Source organism: Cydia amplana, chromosome 26, assembly GCF_948474715.1.
Source record: "Cydia amplana chromosome 26, ilCydAmpl1.1, whole genome shotgun sequence".
Taxonomy (NCBI): domain Eukaryota; kingdom Metazoa; phylum Arthropoda; class Insecta; order Lepidoptera; family Tortricidae; genus Cydia; species Cydia amplana.
In genome coordinates, this window is record NC_086094.1 from 4,666,565 (window position 1) to 4,680,231 (window position 13,667).

Below are 13,667 nucleotides of genomic sequence, written 5' to 3' on the forward strand. Positions count from 1 at the left end.
ACTTTTTGTTACCGTTCTTCGTAAACAACGTTGAAATAAAGTGGTATCCAGACGGGACTGATCAAATCAGTCGATTTGATCAGGAAAATAATTGGCCAATTTGTATTCCATAGATAATTACTATGAAAATTGACATTTATGTGTCCGCACCTGCTGATTCGATCGGAGAATTTCATTAGATTGGCGAAAAATTGTCTCGTCTGGATACCACTTAAAAACCAATTTTGTATTTCGTTTAGCCGTTTTTTTTCTTACCTGACATATCAGACCTGAGATGTTCGTTGTTCGTGTTGAAAAGTTTGAAAATATTGGAAAGTGAATATTTTAGGATATCTTGGTGAAAATTAGAGTTTTAGTGACTCCGCCGTTTGACTGCAAACTACAAGTGTGTACGTAAGTAAGTAAAAAATGATTTCTTAGGTTTGATTGGGTTTATGACTTGGACTTGGCTTGGGTAACGACAATAAGTCTTGTCGGTCCGGGTAATTGAATATTTTCAGTTTAATTTATAGATGGTCAAGCAAATCTTGTTAGTAGAAAAGTGCGCGAAATTCAAATTTCCTATGGGACGATAACCCTTCGCGCCTACATTTTTCAAATTTTCCGCCTTTTTCTACTGACAAGATCTGCTTGACCATCTATACTTTGACTTATTTTGCACACAATACATATGTTATAGTATAAGTGAAGTGAGTAAGTCTTATGTTATGATTGATTTGAATTGATGGCGATAACGTTGTACTTAAGTTGAGTTTCGCGTTTTGTCAAATTTAAAAGCTAACTCATTAAGGTTAGGCTTAGGCTCTATGTTACAAGATTTATTTATACTTCTATAAAAATCTTGTCTATATTTCTACGTAGAGATCAATCATAAGATGAGTCGCTTGCTCGATTCAATGCACATATTTTACTGCTAGGTACTAATAACAAAAGTAACAAAATAACATATTGAAAATTAAAAAAAAAATATAAATAAAATAATCTAGTCTCCTTTTTTGGTTTGGTTTGTGTTTAAGATTAATTCATGCAGTATTAACGTTTTTAGCTGTTTTAGCATGGTTTGTGAAAGTTAAGCATGTTGGTGTTTGTGTTTTGTTTATTTAGCACGATGTCGGGTTCCGGAGAGAGAAGATCGAAGGCTTGGCAGTATTTTGTGGACTTGAAGAATAATAAAGCGAAATGTAACTTTTGCAACAAGGTCATTTCGTACAAAGGCGGTGGCCCATATAACCTTATTCGGCATACCAAAAGTCTACACCCTCTGGTATTCACCGCAATCACGGAGAGAGACGAGACCGCGACAAACCCGCCTTCCACTTCTACAGCTGCACCTGTTTCAGCTCCTATAATCAACTCGGTGAACACGTCAGACGCGTCACCGAGCCAGCTAGAGTCAACTGAGCCAACGCCAGGTCCTTCATTCGCCGTATTTCAGCATACTCAGCGCAGCCACGTACCAGCTACCAACAGTCGCCTTCCGGCTCCAAAAATGACCGATTACCTACCGAAACCCCTTACAAGCAAGAAAGCTGAAACAGTAAATAAACACTTAGTAAAATTATTTGCAAAAAATTACCTACCGTTTTCTCTTGTCGAGTCCCCAGAATTTAAAGACTTTGTCAGAGAACTAAACCCTAACTATCAACTACCTTCGCGAAAGACCTTGTCGAATGTACTGGTTGAGAAATATTATAATATAACCAAAGAAAAAATCAAGGCTGAGTTGGCTGAATCCGATCATGTCGCATTGACTACAGATGGGTGGTCTTCAGATCCCAATGATAATTACATAAGTGTAACCGCACATTTTATCAACAAGGAAGCCGATTTAAAGGCATACGCATTAGAATGTGCCCAGTATTCCGACCGACACACAGCTGAAAATTTGGCGCATCAATTAAAAAAAATTTGCGACGACTGGGAGATTTCGCATAAAATAGTTTCTGTTTCGACTGATAACGCCAACAACGTTAAAGCTGCCGTAAAGCTAAACAAATGGAAACAGGTCTCTTGTTTTGCCCACACGCTGAACCTTGTTGTTCAAACTGCCATCGATGAAATAAAGACCACTCATCAAAAGGTGAAGCGTGTAGTGGAATTATTTAAACGCAGCCCTTTGGCGTGCGAAAGGCTTAGAACTATGCAACAAAACTTGGGAGAGCCTATACTCAAAGTAAAACAAGATGTCATCACCCGGTGGAACTCCACGTTTGATATGTTCGAGCGCGTATTAGCAATAAAAAACAGCCTCCAGACAACGCTCAACATTCATTATCCGGGCGTGGATGGTCTGACGGGGGAAGACCTGGAAGTTTTAAAAGGGGCAACCGAAATCCTCGGGTACTTCAAGGCCGTTACAGAGGAGATGAGTTCGGAGAGGAGTGTTACAATTTCGGAGGTAATACTAATATGATTTAATGGTCATTAAAGTAGGTACTAGTCCGAGTCTGACATTAAGCTGTAAAAACAACATAACTACACTTCTGTTTACTGTGTTTACTACTTTAACAAACAAACTAATTCAGATACTTTTTTGTTCTAGATAATATTTATCACAAACGAGCTGAAAGATCAGTGCATGGAGCACTTGGCAGATGAGGCTCTACCCATGGCTGTTCGTGGCTTAATACAAAGCCTCCACGAAGAGCTGGAGAGCCGATTTTCGTACATAGAGGCTGATAGCGTGATGCTGGAGAGCACGCTCTTAGACCCCAGATTAAAAAAACATGGGTTTCACAAAGATGCTGTGTGTGAAATAGCGTGCTCTCACCTGAACGCGTCCGCTGCCTCCGTCGGGGAAGTCCAGGAGCTGGAACAGCCTGCACCCTCTGATATCGACCCATCTTCAGGCCCTCCGGCAAAAAGAAGCCGTAATATTTGGCATAATTTCGATTTGAAATTATGCCAAATAACAACAACGACTAGCTCAATTACAGGCGTTCAAAGGGAAGTAAATAATTATTTTGAGGAGCCGCCACTTCCCAGAACCCACAATCCCCTTAAGTGGTGGTTGCTAAAAAAAAATCTATATCCACGTTTGTACACCTGTGCATCCAGATTGCTTTGCATTCCCGCTACGTCGGTTCCGTCTGAACGAATCTTTTCTAAGGCAGGGCAAATTCTCACTGAAAGACGTAACCGACTTAGTGGGAAAAAAGTGAATCAACTTTTATTTTTGAATAAAAACTTATGAATCCTCTAAGAGTATTTGTATTGTTTTGTGTATTGAGGTGAATGAGGTGTGCAACAAAATAAAGAGTATTAGAATAGGGTATTTGACTGTATTTAAAAGAAATTATTTTACTCCATGCAAAAAATAAAGCACCAAGCAGAGATTAATAGAGAAACGTAGACAGCAGTTATTTTTAGAGACAATTTCTATTTTAAAACCCGTATAAAACTATAAAGAGTAGGTAATTTGATCGTGACGTTACATGCCGGTTGACGCCAGTGTTTCATATAAATTCCATAGTAGCAAAATCGTTTTGACAGTTCGACAAAAGAAACTGATTTGACTATTGGATTGTATTGTAAATTTAATTTAGGAATAAATGTTTTTTTTGTGTTCTTTATTTCTTAGTTCATCATTTCATATTCCTAGATAGAACCGGTCAAACACATTTGTCAGTAGAAAAAGGCGCCTACATTTTTAAAATTATCCGTCCCTTTCTACTGACGGAAATGGGTGGACAGACTTAATATTGCATTTTGTAAACCATTATAAAAAAGGCCGAAAAATCTAAATTCATTCTGAGCTTACAATTTTCAAATTTGCCGCTTCGATTTAATGTCAGAGCCATGGGGCCTGAGAGAGAGAGAGAGAGAGAGAGGGCGTCAGAAAATGTATTAAATAAATTGTTGTTTATCGCGTTTTTTCCTTAACCTCTGTTGTATGGCTCAAATATGCAATAGCGATAGAGAGGCATAAATGCCTTCTATCGCTCTTGCATACTCAAGCTACTTGAAGCTATAGATTAGTATAGCTATAGATGGTCAAGCAGATCTTGTCAGTAGAAAAAGGCGCAAATTTGAAAAATGTAGGCGTGAAGGATATCGTCCCGTAGAATTTTTTGAATTTTGAGCCTTTTTCTACTGACAAGATTTGCTTGACCATCTATACATATAAATATTATTAAATATTATAAATACATATACCTATACCTAATAGACGCAGATAAAGCAATTTCATTTTTGCGCTAGGGCCTCCTTTAAGTAAAAAATATAGTGACTTTTAATTAACATGTTTATTTATGGACTTATTCTATTTCTTCACTCGACAATCTCAACAATCAACATGATAAAAGTAAGACTGAATTCGGAAGAAATAGTGCGAAATGAAACGCAATTCATAGGCAGCTGCGCTTGAGCTGACAGCTGACACTGACAGTAGTGACAGTGACGGAACAAAGAAAAGTATGTTTGCATTGTTTGCAACAAGTTTTTTTGTCTTATAATGATAATACTATTAAATATAAAATATATACCGAAACCGAAATATCTAAACAGGGACATTGTTTACACGATTAAATATACCTGTGGCTCGTGGCTCTACCTTACCTTGGTGTCTTTTGCATGCGAAAATGTAGTGAAAAATATTGCCGCCTGCGTCACCGGCGCGGCGCGAATGTTAATGTGCTTTTATTTACTATCACATTACTGTTAAATGATCTGAAGTGGTAAGTTAGTTATTTTTATCTATAATGATATCTAATTAGAAGAAAATATGGAATTTGTTCTCCTTACTTTGCTAAAAAACAGTCGTGCAGTTTTAAGGCTACTATTCTTATTGAAATATATTATTATTAAACTGTAAATAATATCAAGTAGCAAGGATTGAAATTGAATTGAACAATCCATAAAACAGCTAAATTAGAACTAGTTTCATAAAAGCATCAAAGTTTCTATGTAGGATGTGGGTCACTAGGTCCTTGGTTTGATTCTTAGTTCTTAAATTGATCTGTCTTCTGTTGTTCAAGTTCTTTTCTTCACCTCGAGAATTGCATTCAAATTAAATATTTATGTGTAAAGGATAATAGGAGTATAATTATATTATATGGTTTGGCCCAGGACTGTCTCATACCAAACAAAGAGAATCATATATATCATACTGTCTATAACTCTATCTTTTCTAGTACTAGCACCCAAAAGAATGGGATGAGTATAACTTTCCTGGTTGTTACTGACTGACAAGTTGTGTTTGACTAAAAATTTGGTTTAACTAGTTTTTGTTGCCGATAACTCCGATAAGCTCTGAACTTATCGGAGAAAATGGCCGATGCCGATGCTAAAAATATGAAAATATGCCAGTACCTCACCTCATTTGAAGTAAGACATTGTAACACCTCATTTTTGAAAAAGAGGTACTCATACAAACTCATTTTAAATTGATGTCCTGCCCATCACTACTTCTGATCCCGGAGTTAGTGGTAGTGATTAGAGACACCTACAATTTTATTGGTGACCCCGACGTGATTTGAACACGCAACCTTCTGATTAATAGTGTTAATCATATTAATAGTGGTAGCTGGCTTGATAGCCATAATCTCCTATTTGCAATTCGTCGACTTTGTGTTAAGAAAACAAAACGCTGGTTACGGAAGGAAGTGGGTGCCGCGAGTTTGGCAACTCCGGTGGTTCGGGTTCAGACCCTACCACCCCAAGCGGTCCAACCAACTACGGTGTGCTAAAAGTGTTACAAACATAGATTTTCCTCGTGCAAGTGACATACCCTTGTGTGTAAAATGTGTTAGTTAAGAAAAACTACAACTTTCAATTTTCAGAATTGTGTTTATTTTTGTCAAAATTTAATGTGTCATTATACAAATGTTAATTTCCAGTAGATACAAATGTCATTCAGTTTAATTGTAACTATTATATTATTTTACCTATCAACAGTGTAACATTCTACCGGTATGAATTCTTGGTATTGCCGCCCGGTCGACCCGCGAGACGCAACGTAAGCAGATACGGTTACAGGTTACAATGAAGTTTAAAGTCCAGTGTACACCGACAGCGATGCGATACCAAGATATTCATACAGGGTGAACATATTATTGGGATCATTTTATAAAATTTTTGTTTAACCCAAAAATTGGGGGGGGCTACTGTAGGGACACAATGTAACAGGAATGCTAACAACGCATTCTAGATGCAAGCCGCGAGTCGCGGGCCTCGCCAGTTGTCCCCCGCCTTGCGACTTGCCCGGTAGTTCCCAATTGCGTATAAGTAGTGTAACGTTTTGCTAAATTTACTGACTGATTAAATTGGTTTTAATAAATTGTGTGTTAATATTGCAGAACGATAATAAAATCTTAATTGATATCCAGTGACTTTCAAATTAACATTCCTTCTGATCCCGGAGTTAGTGGTAGTGATTAGAGACACCTACATTACTTTTACTCGTATTCTAATAATATGTCATTATGCAAAGATTCAAGTCCCGTACTTACAAAAAATGTTGACCTCCATACAAATTTTCAACCCCATTTTCACCACCTTAAATGTTGAATTTTGAAAAACGCTGACATTAGTTTTCTTCTCTTTTAATGAAATAACTTTTTACGAAGTTACAAATTAGTAGCTTAAAATAAAATTTAAACCGTATACAATTTTTCAACCCCTTTTTAACCCTTTTAAGGGATGTATTATTAAAAACGCTGAAATTACTTTTCTTGAGTTCTAATAATATGGCTTTATACAAAGACTCCAGTCCCGCACCTCAGTAATATTTGATCTCCGTACAAACTTTCAACCCCTTTTTCACCACCTCGGGGGATGAATTTTAAAAACGCTGAAATTAGTTTTCTTGTTTTTTAATTTAATACCTTTTTGCAAAGTTTCAAGGTCCTAGCTTAAAATAAAATTTGCACCCATGACAAAGTTTCATCCCCTTTTTTACCCCCTTAAGAGTTGAATTTCCTAAAACGTCGCAATAACTTTTTTTTGTAATCGGCTATTATGCCTTTCTAAGAAGTGTCAAAGCATTTGTAATGGATTCAAACTTTCAACCCCTTTTTAACCCTGTTAGGGGATGAATTTTCAAAAACGCTGTAATTACGTTTCCTGTCTTATAATAATATACCCATATACAAAGTTTCAAGTCCCACACTCACAAAAATATTTGATCTCCATACAAACTTTCAACCCCTTTTTCACCACGTTGGGGGATGAATTTTCGAAAACGCTGAAATTTATTTTCTTGTTTTTTAATGTAATACATTTCCACAAAGTTTCAAATTCCTAGCTTAAACTAAAACTTGAACCCCATACAACCTTTCATCCCCTTTTTAACCCCCTTAGGGGTTGAATTTTTCAAAATCGCTTCTTTCTCTTGTACACTTTACAAATGCAACCTAGTGTGCAAATTTTAACATTCTAGCTTTTGTAGTTTCGGCTCTGCGTTGATGAATCAGTCAGTCAGTCAGTCAGTCAGGACACTTGCATTTATATATATAGATTTTAGTAGGTGTATCTTGATAATATAATATCTATCTAGTTTGCTTCACCGTGTCACGTTTTTTTTTTATTATTATATTTATTACAGACTTGACATGTTAAGGTGCAGTGAGTTCAACTCAACGGCCTAACCAAGATGAAAATTGTTACCTAGGGAGGTGAATTCGTAAATGCTCCAGATCGCAGATCTTTACGAATTACCGCCGCCCGTGGTTTGTCTAAAGTTTTACGTCTTGCCTTGGCCAGGAAGTGAGATTTTCTTCTCGCGGGAAGAAAATTCCACTTACGGGTCTAGGTGACGTGACGTAAAGGTAATTGCTTCCTACTTTTCGCTCTTGTATCTTAATGTACTATTTTATTTCATTAGGCGTCGATGTAAGTAGGTACGATTGTCATTTTGACCATAACATTATACTAATATACCTATGACGCCCGAAATCATGAAAATAACATTACGCATTTTTAGAAGGAATTTTCATGTTAAAGTCCGTCAACCAAATCTTGTCAGTAGTAAAAGGCGGCAAATTTGAAAAATCGCGGGTTAGCAACACTGTGTTCGAATAATTCCAAAATGCGTGTCATCTGTGTTTTATCTGTGGAATGTGGATTGATGAATGACAGCCGTCACCTTATTTGTTTTCATTTGGTTTTCATTCTGAATCGTTTCTGTTTCAAGAGATATTTCTGCTGTCACCATTAAATACCAATACATTAAATAAGAATAAGCAAAGCTAAGGGGCCTGCAATGTACAATCATGCTCGTTGATGGTAAACATTACTAAAAATTGAGGTTATGACAAGTACATACTAGAAGAACTCTTTCGAACTTTTAAGATTATGTTCAGTTTTTTTGTTTTAGGGTTAAAAGGCATAAATAAAATTAAAACGTATGCCTAAATCTATCCAAACAAGACCATAAATTGTGTCCTGGAAACCGTCCATAGGCCCACATGTCTAATATTTTCAGCAATCAGTTGTGACTATTTACAAAGATGCAATAGAATACTACAGAGTATTATGCTTGGTTGTAAGTGACCCGGTAACATTGGTAACTTCATTATATTTTTTCAATTAATGACCTGAATTATAGTGTAAGCTAAAGTGACCCTTATCTTATTTACCTTTAAATTAAATAAACACCCAAGTATCAGTTGTTTTATTTTTAATATGTAATCCTATTGTACAATATATACCAATCAAAAAAAAATTACACAGGTATGTCATATTCATCCAGAAGAGTACACTAATTTTCATTAACAAGTGGCATATTATATTGTAAATAACAAATATATGCACTATCTAATTATCTGCATTTTGATATGATTTTATTTTAGTAAACTTTAGAAGACATAGATAGGGAACAAAGAGAATATAAGCACTACGATAAGGAGTTGTTTTTTGATATCTTCAAATTTGTTCATCATTTTGATTAACATTGTTTTAACATCGCTTTTAAATTGTCCGTCCATGTTTCAAATTTTTTCAATAAACCGCGAGTGACAATTTGAATTGACGTACGCAGGGCGCGCTCAGCGGAAAAAAAATATTTTGGTTCGATGTACATTGCTGCTTTTCTTAGCGCAATACTGCTCTTTGAGTGTTGCCCTACTTTAGTTTGCTTTACATTGCTACTGACAAGATTTGGTTGACGGACTATAATTTAATAGCATTTGTGCAAAAATGGTAATAGTAATAGGCGATAAATCTGTTATCGATAAGTCATAGATCTCAAATTCGTTAGATCCGCAACCCGAAGACTGATTGACACGATTGTTCTCCCAGAAGGAGGTTCGTGGGGTGTTTGACTTTGATAATGTTGTATAGAGGGCGGCCTGGTGACCTCCAGAAAAATCTGACATTTGGTCTACCGCTCTCGGTCAGAAAAATGTACGACGGCCCGGTCAAACGGTCAGACCTAGGTGGGGGGTGCTCGACCAAATGTCATAGAGGGATCTTGGCAGTTTATAACGCCGCCATTTTTTTTTTCAAACGGGCCGACTTTTATTTTTTTATTTTTTCAAGTTTGTCCTAGCGCGCTGAAATTTTAGTCACGGAAGCTCGGGGTCCCCTAGATTCCTATGAAAAACATTTTTTTTTTAATGTAAAACATGTTGTGGATTTTTTTTCAAAAAAAATGTTTTAATTGTGGAAAATCTGGTCACTTTTATTTTGTATGGAAACTTTTAAACGGTGCCAGATAGATGGGGGGTGCTCGACCAAATATCATAGAGGGCCTCGAGGGAATAAAAACTGCATTTAAAAAAATTCAAAATGGCCGACTTTTTAATTATTTTTTTTCAAGTTGGTCCGAGCGCTCCGAGGTTTGGCATGGCGGGAGATAGAGGCCTTAAACCATGGTGTCCGTTGCCTCCGTTGGCTTCTACCATTGCTCCGCATCTGCAGCCATGAGCCTAGCACACACTGGCCCCCAACCAGTCATAGATTAATATTTAAATATTTGGCTTTGCTCGGAAAACATATAAAAACTCAAAAATTAGCGCTTTCCCAGAGATTAGGCCTAGCTAGATCGATTTTCCGCCCCCGGAAACCCCCATATAGAAAAAGTCATCGAAATCGTTAGAGCCGTTACGAGAGAGTTTAAAGGTATATAAAAGATGTATATGTCGGAGCGAGACACCAGAAAGACGTATTGCAGCATTACAGTTCATAGTTAGACGCCTGTATAAAGTCGATTAGCAATGTTTGGCTACGTATTATTTGCTTGTAACGAAATAATAAAGTTGCGTAGTGAATAACGCCACCATCTATTGGCGTATTGTTGAACTAAGATGACAGGTAGAAGGCTTTGGAACGTCAAGAGGTGTATCTTGAGTGAACGTAGGCACGAGTGGGCATTTTTGTCGTTATGTTGGTAGACTAGTCAGGCAGGTTTGCCAACCTGAATTGGAGGCGGGAGTAGTTAGCTCCGCCGCTGGTACCTTTTTCTTGATCGGACCGCGCTAGAGTTCGGACGTTAGCCAAGCTCGTGCCTAATTCGCTACATTCCTGAAGGCTTATACCTGAAGGATTATTCTGAAAGCTTATAGATTCTCACGTTCTTTAACTGTTTAACTAAGTGTTTTATTCAAAGTGTTATTTTGATTTCTTATGTGCCATTAGAAGCTTACTTTTGTAAAATAAAGATTTGAACGATTTCATGTGATCTTTTTATTTTAAATTAAATAATTTTGAATCTAAATAGTGATTGGTCGTTTTGATTATTTAGTACTGAAATATTACTTAGGTACTAGTCTGAATGTTTATTTCATGCGTTGGTAGCATACCTACTATTTTGGCTGTGAAGTAATACATCGAGGTACCATGCCCACCACCCGCACAATTAGCATTTTAGCCCTTTCCCTCTTCGACATATATAACTTTTCTACTTGCTGTAGGTATCTTAACGAGAATTCTGCGATTTCTGCAAAAAAGTGAGACATCGATTCTATGGCGGCGGCTAGGTATATGTGACTGTTAATTGAATTTGAATCATGAATTTCAATTCCAGAATAATACAATGGAGTTACTCGTAAATTAGTAAAAGTTTACTGCTAAATAATTACTTCAGCAGTTTTGGCAGCAAATGTGTAGAAATGAAACTATGCTACGAATAAATTCTCAGGCGCTATTACCCCGAGATATAATTTGGATAATGTTGGCCGGTCGAAGTATTTAGCAGATGGCGCCATCATAGCTTGCCCTGTCAATCCCTAGAATTGTGTCAAATTTTAGTTTTTTAATGCCCTGGATGCCAGCCCTTTAAGCCAAATCTCACAGAAAAAGGGGCAAGCTGTGGTGGCGCCATCTATGCAAACCTTTGACAGTTGCCAACCCCATTTGTTTGGAAAAGTCGCCATCACGCTATCAGTTATATTGGAGCGGTGCTCAAAGCGCTGTGCTTTTCTATGGTGCTGTGCTTTTCCGTACGTTTTGTTATATGTAACGGCAACAGAAATAAATCAGCTGTGAAAATTTCAACTGTCTAGCTATCACGGTTCATGAGATACTGCCTGGTGACGGAGATCGAGAGAGACGGACACACGGACAGTGGTGTCAGCACAGAATAAAGAATAGTATGGTAATAGGGTCCCGTTTTTACCCTTCGGGCACGGAACACTGCAAATGTAGGTTTTTGCGGTAGCCCCTCTGCCTATTGTCCTTTCCTCGCTACTTCCCATGCTACTCGACGAGTGTGTGGCAGGGCTATAATAGGGAGCGTGCATTAATTAGGTACCTATAGGGAGCAGCATAGGAGCCGTTTTTGGCGCGAGGCGTAAATGTGAAGTTTAATGCTTCCGATGTAGCCCACAACATGGCAGAACCTACTATGCACAAGAAAACGTACCAGAACGGTAGATGGCAGCACTTGCTTTGACAATTTACATGTTTATGTTGCCGATTCTGGCCACAAGATGGCAGATCCTCCAAAGCGCACGGTCCCTATAATCCATAGAATTAGAATAGACAAGAACAACTGTCAATCTTCAAAAGTGCGACCAAAAATGAAATGCAAGTGTGTGCGTAAATTGTCTATGTGAGATCAAAAATAGTGATGTCATGTTACAACATATTAATAATCTGTCGGTGTTTGATTGCTTTATCGACTACTTTTTCAAATGTGTTATTTTAAACGTTAAAATTCTACGACATTATGATGTATAAAATAACACATGCACTGCGTGTGCTATCAAAATCGTTACAGCCTTATCTTAGTCTAACTCAGCGGTTCTCAATCTTTTTTTTTGATGGAACCCTTTTAGAAAGCGAAATACTTGATGGAACCCTACAATATAACAATAGTTTTTAGAAGTGTATTTTTTTATTAATAAGCACAATAATTATGCTTATTTTATTATTCTAAATTTTTGCGGAACCCCTGCAGGGGTGTCGCGGAACCCTAGGGTTCCGCGGAACACACTTTGAGAATGGCTGGTCTAACTCTTACTGTGTTGGAAAGTGAAGTTTAAATTTACTGCTAAACATCTGCACCTTCAAAAAGGTATAACAATCGTTATTATTTGAAGTCGGTTATAAAGGTTAATATCTTAATTATGTCTTGTGAAGAAATGATTACATAGCTATTAATATACCGACAAGTTATCGATACTGTCATCTGAACATTTTGTCAAGCCCTAGCGTAAAGTAACAGTTTATGTTTTTACAAAAAATATTTTAAATTATTGAGTAATATGATAAAATATTAGCACACAAAGGAAGAAAAACTTATAATCAACTGTATAAACCGGCTTCTTACACTTTTTATGCTGTTAATTTGACAAAATATCGTTAAGAAAATTTCGCTCGGAATATCATTATTCCTCTGAAATAAGTATTTGCTAGGTTTATTTGGCCCCGTGACACTGAAATCCGGTACACTACAAGACACTATCTTCATTGTATTACTTTATCAAATAGTTTTCTTCCGAATTTGTGTATATTTTTCAAATTGAAAATTACGGTGATACGCTCTTGGCCGTCCGCGGCCGTCGTCAAACTCAAAAATGGTCACGTTTTCTCATTTGTAGTCTGACTCTTTCGCACTCATGCGATGTTCATATACGTGATGGCTTCCCTTTCGCACACTTCAGCCGTCTGTCAAGCGCGAGCGCGAAAATGACAAGTCTGTGCTCTAAACTATATGAAGTGTCATCGTGACAGTTGGTGATTTTTTTCTTTTATGGCGGCTCTAAATTCGCGTAAAATGGCAAGCGAGCGAGATGTACTTGAAGCTTCGTGAAAAGGTATTTTGTTAAGAGAAAAAAAAACTAATTTCAGAGTCTTTGATAATTCATCTCCCAAAGTGGTGAAAAGGGGGTTGAAAATTTGTAAGGAGCCCAAATATTTATTTGAGTGCGGGACGTGATACGTTGTATAAAGGCATATTATTAGAAATATCTGGGAGACCGAGCTTTGCTCGGAAAACATATAAAAACTCAAAAATGCGCGTTTTCCCAAAGATAAAACCTAGCTAGATCGATTTTTCACCCCCGAAAACCCCCATATAGCAAATTTCATCGAAATCGTTAGAGCCGTTCCCGAGATCCCCGAAATATATATACATATAAATAAATAAATAAATAAATATGCAAGAATTGCTCGTTTTATTATTAGAATACAAGAAAAGTAATTTCAGCGTTTTTAAAAATTCATCCCCTAAAACTTTAAACAGGGGTTGAGAGTTGGTAGAGCGTTCAAAATTTTTTTAAAGCTTG